The 12,266-nt window shown below is 34.4% G+C and overlaps 2 long non-coding RNA genes across 3 annotated transcripts; both read left to right on the top strand.

Annotated features, from left to right (window-relative positions):
* LOC107643507 lies at positions 449-2,553 on the top strand. 2 transcript variants are annotated; one of them, XR_002362683.1, is made up of 5 exons: positions 449-660; positions 959-1,059; positions 1,136-1,347; positions 2,313-2,405; positions 2,494-2,553. It is a non-coding gene; the product is annotated as an uncharacterized LOC107643507 (long non-coding RNA). The 2 variants fall into 2 exon arrangements; XR_002362684.1 differs by lacking the exon at positions 2,494-2,553 and having other exon boundaries at positions 2,313-2,407.
* LOC110262783 lies at positions 4,585-5,054 on the top strand. Its single transcript, XR_002347778.1, has 2 exons — positions 4,585-4,652; positions 4,756-5,054. It is a non-coding gene; the product is annotated as an uncharacterized LOC110262783 (long non-coding RNA).

Here is a 12,266-nt window from a genome sequence, read left to right as displayed (position 1 = left end):
ATTTATATTATATATTTTTTATTCCTCAATTATATATGTATATATCAAGTGACATTATTTTAAAATTAAACAGGAGAAATTCACTAAGTTCATATAACTTTAAAATTAGTTCATAATATATATATCACTACTAGAAAATTAGTTATTACAGACGGATATTTCCAACGGATTTTATCCCACTGAAATACAGACGGAATTTGAGAGGGATTTTTTTGTCGGAAAACAAACAAAATAGATTAGCATAAATTACAGACGGAAAAGAAAATCCGTCTATAATTCCGTCGAAAAAATTAATTTTTTTTCCGTGGAATGGTTACAGACGGATTTTTCGTCTGTAATTAGGTAGATAAAATACGCGTTTTATTAAATTATTACAGACGGAAAATCCGTCTGTAATTTAAAATTTTCTGTCTGAAAATTTTAATTTAGACCTAACCTATACCCTCTTCTCTCTTCCGCCGTGGCCGTTGCCGCTGCCGCCGCTGCTTGCATCGCACAATCTCTCTGTCATCCCTTGCGTCCTACGAGATCTCCCCGCCGCCGCTCTCGTCGCAGAGCTCTCTCTGCCGACGCTCTCATCGCATCTGCTCCCTCTGGCACCTCTTCCATCTAATCTCAACTCGCTCTCTCAGTTCTTCTTGTAACCATCTCAAATTTCAGGTATATAAATCCTGATTTTGTGATTCTGTTCTTTGTGATAAACCTTAGGGCTCAATTTTTCTGTGCCAGTTTTAGGTTTATCATACTCTACTTTTGTGCTTCGTTTGAATCTGCGGATTTACTCTGATTTTGATGAATTTTTTCTGCAATCGAAGCTTTCGTTTGAATCATTTGCTTGGACGAATGTTGAATCTGTTCTGTTCTGCTTTGTTCAAGTAATTTGTAATTCAATTTGAGCTATTTGTTTGATAATTATTTACAACTTTCATTGTTTGATAATCATTTACTTGTTATTCAGTGTTACAGCTCAAGATCTTGTTGACACTATGCTTCTAAATTTGCTTCTAAATTTTTGATATCTTCACTCTTAACGATGGATCTGTAACGCCTCTACTCAAGGTTAGGGTTTCATGTCTCTAATTATATGCTAATTATGAGATTATGTTGATAGTAATTGAGATTGTGAATGTTGCAGAGCATGACAGTGCATAATATGTATGTTGGAGAGGGTTCAGACTTCAAATATAATATATAAAAGGGTGGCTGAGCAGTGGGGTTCTCTTGGTGACTTGACTACGTCTGTTACATTGATTCAATTCGATTGATACAGAAGGAATACTCAGGATCTGCTAGAACTGGCGATGGATCTGTTAGACGAGATCAAGTTGGTGGGGTCAAAATACTCATGTTAATATTTCTTTACTTGATAGTTTCTAATTCTCTGAGTCTGAAACATAAAGTACTAAATTTTCAGAAATAGATTTAGCTTGTTAGAATGACGGCTGAAGAATGCACCAAAAAGCAGATCATTGACATCTAATCCACTAGCATCAAACATATTTAAGCATCAAGTTTAACCAGTTATTTTTCCACTTAACACCATCTTTGTATGTATTTTGTGTCTTCTGAATAGACTAGCATTGCATGATGTGTGATATCCCATAGTTTTATGTCTTCTGAACCAACCAACCTTGTGACCCGCAGCATCAACTATGGCGAGTCCCTTGGCTGTGAATGCCCTTATGGTAGCATATCACTGCCACGAATAACATAGTTGCATTGGCTGTGACGAGCCACAAGAAGTGATCAGCCACGACCCACAAGATGGCTTCTAACTTTTATTGCAATTGTTTCTAACTTTTCCACAGGCTTCAATTATTATATGTATAAATGTTTCTATGATCATAATGATGCTTATTTTAATCTTGATTCTATTTGGTTGATTTTAGATTTCTGCAAGGACCTGAAACTGATCGAGCTACAATGAAAAAAAATTAGAGAGGCCATTGACAACCAAATAGAAATTACTGTGCAACTCATTAATTATCAAAGAGTGGTAACAATTAATATAAGCTTCTTTAATTAACATTTATTCTTTCTATATCCTTTGATTACTCTGCAGTCTGCACTCTACAGAGAAAAATAACAAATTTAACAATTTAAATCTTATTATTCTACTTGCTACTGAAGATTCTTATCTTCTACTCAATAATTCAGGTAAGAAGTTTTGGAATTTGTTTCATTTGCAACCTATGCGAGATCAGAAGGTAAGGTACAACACGCACGCGCGCGCACACACACATATAAATAATCATACTAAATTTAATTAACCAGTTTTAAGATTGTGTTTTTATTAACAGGGAGAAGTACAGTATTTTATTGGTGTTCAACTTGATGGTAGCCAACAATTGGAGCCTCTTCACAACTGCATTGCAGATGATACTGCCAAAGAGGGACAATTATTGGTTTGTTTAATTTCTAATCATTAACTAATTCTTGCAATTCTCTTTATTTTACATTGGATAATTGTTGGTATGTATCTGTGTTAATCAGGTAAAACAAACTGCTAAAAATGTTGATGATGCTGTTAGAGAACTTCTAGATGCTAATATAATTTGTTATTCTATAATTTGCTTTATTTAAGTGTTAATTTGTGTTTCTCTGCCTCCCTTATCAGCTTATACATTGGCATATATAATGCCCTTGTTTATCAGCTTATACCAATTTCAGGGAAGTTGAAAGGCTTTCCAAAATCCTTTTTATATATACAAAAAAGGTGTTTATTGCAATTGTTTCCTTGGTTGCAAACTAATAGTGCTATATGATCAATGAATAAACAAATGATTTGATTATACATACAGTGATAACTACGCAGAATTCACTTTTTAGGGACAGCTTTCTGATGAATGGTTATGTTCTAAATACTTTCTAAATACGCAGAATCCACTTTTTATTGGAATTGTTAGAGCCAGAGTTTGTACAGTGCATCATGTGATTGATTCAACTTTGGTCCCTTGATAGAAATTCTGGGATTGGAACTGGCAGGAATTAGCCCTGTATGATATGGCAGAAATGATCAATTACATATATTCAGTAACAAATTCAAAGCTATTCATAGTTGGGCATTCACAGGTAGTTATGATTCTGGACATCATCCTTTTCACTTGCTATTTGGTGGTTGTTGTAGTATGCATTTTATTCATTTCTCTTATTTCCGGGGAACAATTATATCTGTTTGGGAATACATATTTACCTTTTGATTTTCTTTTTTATTACACAGTAAAAAAATGGTTGGTATGGTTAACTGTGGATCTGTTGTGCTGTAGCGTGTTCATCATCCTTGCAATTTGTTTTTTTTTTAGTTTTATTTGCTCCTTCATTCATTATTCAGATAATTTCTTTTCCTTATTTAACTCTGTTTATTCAGCTTTTCATTTTTCGCTGTTTGAATCTACTTGCTTTATGGATTGAGATATATAAATTAACTCTTTTTTTTTTATGTTGCTTGTTGTAGAGTTTTCTTCTGCTGCAGTAGATTCCATTCATTCAGATGAAGATCAGGTAACATTTTTTTAAAAAAATTCAACTTGCTTTTGGTATTAATGTGCTTTCTTTGTCAGACATTACATCCCTGGTGCTTTTGTGTGTTCCATTTTCTTAGCTTAAGATAGAAGAGATTGTGACTGAAATGGGTGGTCTTCTACATGCTAAAGCATCACTGGATTTGAACTTTGTCATTGTGAAAAATATTTTGGCTGCAAAATACAAGATTTTTTTAGTATCTAAAACTTTTTCAGGCTTTGGGCCTTGCTTATCAGCAATTGGGAAGGTATACTGCAGCCATAAAGGTACCTTCTGTTTGGGTTCCTCTTAAATCTTCTGGATGATTAATTCCTCAACCACCAACTTACTTTTGAATTCTCCATCAGTCTTATGGCCGTGCCATCGAGTTGGATGATAAGATGGTCTTTGCTTTGGTTGAAAGCCGAAATATCTCGTTGACACTTGGTTTATTTAGGAAGGTACTCTTCGATAATAATGAATTCTATTTTTTTGCAAATCCTTTCATGAATTTCTGGAAGCTGTTCAACCACATCCAATGGTTTATATTCTATAACTATCTGTGAAATTGTCTTCGGGTTTTTCTACATGAAAGGGAGTTGAACAATTTTGACAAGCTTTGGAGATTTCATCACAATGTGTGCCAGCACAATATGGGCTTGCTTTGGGGCTTCTTTGTTTAGCAAAAGATTGCATGAACCTGGGAGCATTTAAGTGGGGCGCTTCTTTATTAGAGGTTTGTTTTATAGAAATTGTTTGGATGCTGTGGCATTCGTTTTTAAGTTCAAATAAAATCTTCAATTTCAACAACTTTTAGTAACCGTTGAAGTGACTGCAGGAAGCATCTGAGGTTGCAAGAGCAAGTGCTTATTCTGTTAGGAATGTCTCATGTAGGAAAACGCTGCCTTGATTTTCTTGAATAGATAATCAGAGCTTAATTCCTTGCCATCTGTGTGTTTCAGGTAGGAAAGGATGAATTCGGGTATATGTTATGTGATATTTTAAAGCAGAACTTTGTTGATACATCTAGCGTGCGGGTTTGACTCTGAAGCTAGAACTGCATTAGCTTTTGTCACGCTTAGTCGATGGCGAGCGCGAGTTCTTGTTTTTCCGGAAATCTTTTAGAGGAGAAATTCTACAACTCTATCACGGTACCAAAATACATGAAAACAAAATTACAACACTGCAGTATTTTTTCCTCTAATTGAATTAGAGCAATAATGAATAATTACTTTTCAAAAATAATTATTTCAGGCCACTGTGTATGCCTCAAACAAATCATCAAGTTGCTTCTTGACCAATGCCAACACTACCACCGATGCAACTGTCTCATTTAGAGGAAGAACCTATGCAGTTCCAGCATGATCTGTTTAGCTTGGCTTGGCTTGGCATGGCAAATATACACGCCAAGAGATTTTTTATTCCATAAGATTTGACTACATACTCTTTTAATTAAATATTTGTTTGTTATGAATTATAGTTGATGTATCAACACACTTTGATGTATAGTTGTTACTTAATATTATAGTTAATGTATTAATACACTTTGTTTATGTTTTAAATTATATTAATTTGCTTGTTTATAGTACTATTCTTTTAGTTTGATAATACGATGAATTTGTTTATTTTTTGAAATATTATAAATATTCGAATACAAAATAGATAAAAAATTGTATTTATTAAATTTATATTTATTTTGTATGAAAATAGGTTTATTTTTGTAATAGAAAAATTAAAAAATATATATTTTACCTTACCGACGGATTTACAGACGGATTTTCTGTCTTTAATCAGAGTGCAGATGATTTTCTAAAGTTCAAATTACAGACGGAAAATCCGTCTGAAAATCCGTCTGTAATTACAGACGAAAAATCCATCTGAAAATTCGTCTGTAATTACAGACGAAAAATCCGTCGGAATGTTCGTCGCCTTCGAAAAAATGGATGCAGAATTTACAGAAGAAAAATCCGTCGGTAATTAGTAAAAATCCGTCTGTAATTTTTCGACGGAAAAAAAATCCATCGGTAAATAATTTCCGATGGGATTTTTACAGAGGGACAAAATCCATCGGTAATTTCGTCGGTAACCAAAAATCCGTCTGTAATAAAGACTAAATCCGTCTGTAAATCTGTCTGTATTAATCAATTTTCTAGTTGTGTATATACTGTTTAATATATATGTATTATGTTTCCTTCATTGCATTGATTAAATTAAAAAAAATTAACATAAAAGTGTATTTAATTAAAGATGTGTATTTTAGTAATTTTTATGTCTCTCACATCAGCTCAAACAATGAGTTTCGGTCTTCTATATAACTATAATTTTTGTTGTGATAAGGATGTATGAAGTGAATGTCCATTAATATTTGGGTGGCTAATTATTTATATTTGAAACTTCAACTTTTGTACGTTGATGATTGAATTTTTGCCGGTATAGAAATTATTAAGTAATCAATCGTAGCATAGTCTAAACCGACTCAAAATCTATCACCAAACAAATCAAATCAATAACTGAGAGTATTAATCTCCCGAGTCGTTCTTCCCTAGGAATGCTACAAGGATGCAGGTTATTGGTTAAATGGTTTTTTTTATGGTTTCAAGAATGTGGCATAAAAGTGCTAACAAAGGTGAACAACAATCAATTAATCTTGAAGGCCTTGGCCAAGGTTGGACATTGGAAGTTCTATCACTATAGTTTCCTTCAATGATGATAACAATTAAGTCTTGCTCCACTTAGTCAACCTCTAATTATAGAGGAAATTCAAGTGAGAATGACTAGCTTGAGTCACAAGTCCTAGCTTCACCCTAAGGGATTCTAGCTTTAGTGCACTCCAAACCAATGGCAATTCTTAATCCTCAATCAACAATTGACATCCATTATTCAAGTGTCTCCAATGAATCAACCACTAGGCCAAGTGAGAGAATGCTACTCCATATCTAAAGTTGGTATTTTCTCAAATATTTGGAAGGCAAGAATGAAAGACATAGTAGAATGGAGAAGAGACTTAGAATCAAAGTATTTCAATACAAGAAATTAACAACAATAAGAACAATGAACAACAATGAAAATGAGATCTCCAATGCATTAATAGAATCCAAAACAACAAAATCAAATCTAAGATCTATGGGAGTTGAACAATTACAAACACTAGTTGAGATTAGAGAAGAGGATCTATAACATGAACAAAGTAAATTGAGAGTTGCAATGGATCTCACCAAAGAATGGTTGAAAATGGAGAAGAAATGAAGATGAACCCTAGAGAGAGGTTAGAGTCTCTCTCTCTAACAATGTAACTAACTAAAAAAATCTAAAAAGTGTAAAATGAGACTATGGATGTGAATGTGTGTTAATCTTCTTCAATCCTTGGTTCTTATATGCAGTTTGGCGTCAAAGTTGGTTGCTGAAACCCTCCAAAATCGCCAGGCACGTGTTGCAATAACAGAATCACGTTCAGACTACGACGCGTGCGCGCACGGTACGCGTGCGCGCCCCTGGCTGATTCCGCAATGTGCGCGCGAGCGCCTTGTGTGCGTGCGCGTGCTTGGCCGAGATCAATTCTTTGGCTTTTGTGCTTCTCTCCACTTGCATGCTTCCTTCCTTGCTCCTTTGATCCATGCCTAGCCTATTTCAACCTGAGATTACTAGCAAACACATCAAGGCATCTTATGGAATCAAGGATGAATTAAAATTATCAAATTAAAGGTTTAAAAAGCATGTTTTTACACTTAAGCACAAATACGGGAGAGATTACAAAACTATGCTAATTCATAGGCTAAATGCGAAAAAAGGTCATCAAAATACTTTAAATTCAATACAAGATAAACCCTAAAAATGGGGTTTATCATACGTCTATAAATAGAGAATCTAATATGAAGAATAATATACACAGCAAAAACAATTTTCTTTCTTTCTTTATGTTTCAACTATTTTAAATATTCTTCTCTCACTCTTCATATATTAGTAAATATATTAATTATCTCTATTATATTGAGATAGTAATTGTGGTGGATATTACTACTAGAGTTATCTAATTATATTTCTTTATTTTATATTTATTACCTCTTTCTTATTTATTTATTTATTTATTTTACAACACGTTATCAGCACGAGATTCTGATCAAATTTTAGGAAGACTCAAGTAACAAGTTTTCATTACGTCGAAGCTCTCTCATCTTAAATTTAGTGCTCTTAATATATTTGAAAATAACTATTTCTCATGAATACTAGATGTTGAAATCCATCTTGATTCAATGGTTTACCAAATCTTATATACCAGCGGAAAATACCCCAATTCGAATTGATGTTCCAGTTGGACAAGTGGCTACTGAAACAAATTCACGCCAGAAGCATGGTAAATAGGTTGGTTCCAAAGACAAAAATCCTCGAAAAAGAAAAGAGGTAAATACTATTACTGTTGAAAAAGACATAACAAAGATACCTGTAGTTGTCCAAAATTTTGATATAGTTTTGATGCCAGAAGATGTTCAGGTACCTGAAAATTGTAAAAATGACGAGATCTCGATAAATTATGTCTTTACAGGAGAGAAATGAGACCGAAATAAGACAATTATCAATGAAATATTTACATATAATGTGACATTAAATATCATGCATGAAAGTCAGAATCTTGAGCCAAGAACAGTCGAAGAATGTCAATAAAGGAATGGTTGGCTAAAATGGAAAGAAGTCATGAAGGTTAAGTTAGACTCACTTGCAAAACGTGAAGGTTTTGGACCTGTAGTCCGTACACCAGAAGATATAAAACCTATTGGATACAGATGCGTATTTGTGAGAAAACGAAATGAGAAAAATAAAGTTATACACTACAAAGCTCGACTTGTGGCACAAGGTTTTTCACAAAGGCCCGGTATAGATTATGAAGAAACATATTCCCCTGTAGTGGATGCAATAACATTGCGTTATTTGGTCAGTTTATCCGCATATCATAAACTACATATGCATTTAATGGATGTGGTAACATCCTACTTATACGACTCATTAGATCGTGATATCTATATAAAAGTCCCTGGAGGATTAAAGATATCTAAACCATCCAATGAATATTCACAAGGGTTATACTCAGTCAAATTGCAAAGATATTTATATGGTGTAAAGTAATCTGGACGAATGTGGTATAATCGTCTTACTAAGTATCTGGTCAAAAACGGATTTAAGAATGATGATATCTGCCCATGTGTTTTCATAAAGAAATCTGCATCTGAATTCATTATAATTGCTGTGTACGTTGATGATTTAAATATCATTGGAACTCCTGAAGAGATTCCAACAACTATAAAAGCTCTAAAAGAAGAGTTTGAGATGAAAGATCTTAGAAAGACTACATTTTGTCTCAGCCTGCAGATCGAGCATACAAAAAATGGGATCTTTATTCATCAAACAACATACATAGAAAATATTTTGAAGAGATTTTATAAGGATAAGTCACATCCATTAAGTGGCCCAATGATCGTAAGGTCTTTGAATGTGGAAAAGGATCAATTTCGTCCTAAAGAAGAAAATGAAGATATCCTTGATCCTGAAGTACCATATCTTAGTGCCATTGGAGTGCTAATGTATCTTGCTAATAATACACGACCCGATATATCATTTGCTGTGAATTTACTAGCAAGGTATAGTTCCTCTCCAACTAGAAGACATTGGAATGAAATTAAACAAATCTTTCGATATCTTCATGGAATGGTTGATATGGGATTGCTTTATCTCTATGGCTCCAAGTCACAACTAGTTGGGTATGCAGATGTAGGATACTTGTCTGATCCATATAAAGAGAGATCTTAAACAGGATACCTGTTCACATATGGTGGTATAGCTATATCATGGAGGTCCACAAAACAGACGATTGCAGCAACCTTCTCTAATCATGCTGAAATACTAGCGATACATGAAGCAAGTTACGAGTATTTTTGGCTCAGGAATTTGATCCAATTTATTCTATCATCATGTGGACTGATTGATCATAAGATAGTTCCAATTGTCCTATTTGAAGATAACACAGCATGCATTGCTCAACTTAAGGGTGGCTACATCAAAGGTGACAGAACAAAGCATATTTCTCTCAAATTCTTCTTCACTCATGATCTTCAAAATCAAGGAACAGTTGATGTCCAACAGATCCGCTCAAGTGACAATCTGACAGATTTATTTACAAAGTCATTTCCAAAATCCTCCTTTGAAAAATTGGTACATCAGACTGGGATGCGCCGATTTCGAGACATTAAATAATGTCGACAAGAGGGGAGGCTGTACTCTTTTTTTTTGGTCAGGTTTTTTCCCATTGGATTTTTCTTGACAAGGTTTTTAATGAGGTAGTCCCCATCAAAGGATATTGTACTCTTTTTTCTTCGCAAAAGTTATTTTTTCCATTGGATTTTTCTTTAGTAAGATTTTAACGAGGCATAATCTTAAATGGTCATCCAAGGGAGAGTATTGTGAAAAGGATGTATGAGGCGGATGCCCATTAATGTTTGGGCGGATAACTTTTTCAAGTGAAAAAGTTCAAATTATCAAAGGAAGACTGAAGTTAATTATATTTGAAACTTTGACTTTTGTACGCCTATAAATAGAGAGTCTGATATGAAGAATAATACACACAGCAAAAATAATTCTCTCTCTTTCTTTATGTTGCACTATTCTAAATACTCTTCTCTCACTTTTTATATATTAGTAAATATATTAATCATCTCTATTATATTGATATAGTAATTGTGGTGAGTATTACTACTAGAGTTATCTAATTATACTTCTTTATTTTATATTTATTACCTCTTTCTTATTTATTTATTTATTTTACAACAATTTTATATTTTAACAACAATCATGATAAATGTATATCAAAATAAGCTATTAGTATAAAATATATAAAAAAACTACAAAATATATACGAAAAATAAGCTTATATAGACACACACAAATATATTGTTCGTCAGCTGACCTGAATGAGGTAACTGAGAGAATGAGACTAAATACTCCAACATCGAATGCAAAATTGAAGATGGGGGTGACACTTGCAATGATACTCCGATGCCGGAAATAGATTCTTTCAATTTTATTTTTTCACTTGAGAGGGTAAAGTGTGATCTTTCATCATTAATTTTATAAGTGGAATCAAGGGAAAATATGAGAGATAAAGTATTGAAGAGTTAGAGATCACACTTTACTTCCTCATTTAAAAAAAAATTAAGAGGATCCATTTCCTCCAACGCTTAAGTCAGAGAGTATTCAGAGAAATGAGGTAAAATTAGGATTGTGTTCATACCTTTGGGGGAGCCTCATGCTCCCTATTTGTAATAGTTATGAGAGTTTGCTGAGGATCCCTTGATTTACGGGGTTCTCGTCATTTTCTTCCTCTCATAATTTAAAGGAGATTAAATGTAGGATCAGGGAAAATATCAGACTGAATCTTGCCTTTCTCGGGTTCAGAGGGCCTTCCATCTCCAGGCCATTAGTGATGGGCCGATTTGGTGGGCCGTGGAAAAATATCGAGACTCATGGTCTGGAACAGTGACCCCAAACATGGGGTCGCTAACTTGCGACGTCTCGTGTTTTGTATCGACCGTTATTACTTTTGAATTTGTACCATCGCTGGTGTTTGGGTTCTCGAACTTTCTGGCCTTCTAAATTGACACAATGATTGCACTGTTCGAGGTGTTGTAACTGCTACAAGTGTAGTGGGTTTTAAATGAAGGTGAAAAAAGTCCATTTTCCCCACCTTTTTGTCACCCTTTATAAGGCATTTGAAAATTCTAACTGTTATCTCTGTTATTTCTTCTCTCTGACATCCTTATTCTCTACTACACTTCTACCACCTTTTTGTTCTTCGTTCGCCACAGTGATCCCTTGCCCATCGTCATCCTTTGGTGATGGTTTCTGCTGTTACTTCTTGTCGCACCGTGCAATCGCTGCATTCTTTCACTAGTATGTTCACCTTAAGAGCATAATATACTTGATTGACCATAGGATAGCAGTGCAGTAGGGGTACCATTCCACCTTTTAGCATGTAGGTAGAGTTTAGTATTTTATCCTAGGTTGACATTACAAGAAAATCATCGAATACCATCAGATTTATTGGTAAAATTATGAAAATAATTCGTTGGCAAACTTATTACCGATAAATTTACCATAAAAAATAAGTTGATGGTAATATCCTTGCTGATAACTATTTAACGTCAAAATTTTGTAATCAATGGGAGAATTCTGGCACTGCTGTGTCCATCACCGGTGGTGGTGTTGTCGAAGTAGTGGGCTGCTAAGTGGGTGGAGGAGGTGGAGGAGTCCACTTTGGTAAAGCAGCAGGATGACTACCTAGTGGAGTAGAACAGTAGGACTCACGTAGTTAGGGTTTGGGACCATGATAAATGGATGATCCTGTGACGACCCAGGGGCAGCCGAGGTAGAAGGCGAGGATCGAGTGGTCCCATGGGAGCCAGTATCTAAAATTCGAATTTTTAGGGGAGGTTATATTAGGGGAAAAGTGTTGAGATTTTGGGCTCTTTGCTGTTATAGGACCCAACTAGCTTGAAGGAGAAGAGAAATATTGTCTCCTTGATTCTTAGGTGTGGTAAGATTCTCAACCCTAGTGGAATTTGTTGGTTTATGATATTGGGTATTGAGTTGTTATGTTTGAATGTGATAATTGTGGCTTAGGTAGTGTGTATGTGAATATTGAAGCTTGATTGAGATTTTGAAAAGCTTGGAAGAGGGCTTTGGTGTGATAAAAATCAGTTCTTGGAGTTGTTGAAGCTTGG

This window comes from Arachis ipaensis, chromosome B05 (genome assembly GCF_000816755.2).
Source record: "Arachis ipaensis cultivar K30076 chromosome B05, Araip1.1, whole genome shotgun sequence".
Classification (NCBI taxonomy): domain Eukaryota; kingdom Viridiplantae; phylum Streptophyta; class Magnoliopsida; order Fabales; family Fabaceae; genus Arachis; species Arachis ipaensis.
This window is presented reverse-complemented; position numbering and strand designations above follow the sequence as displayed.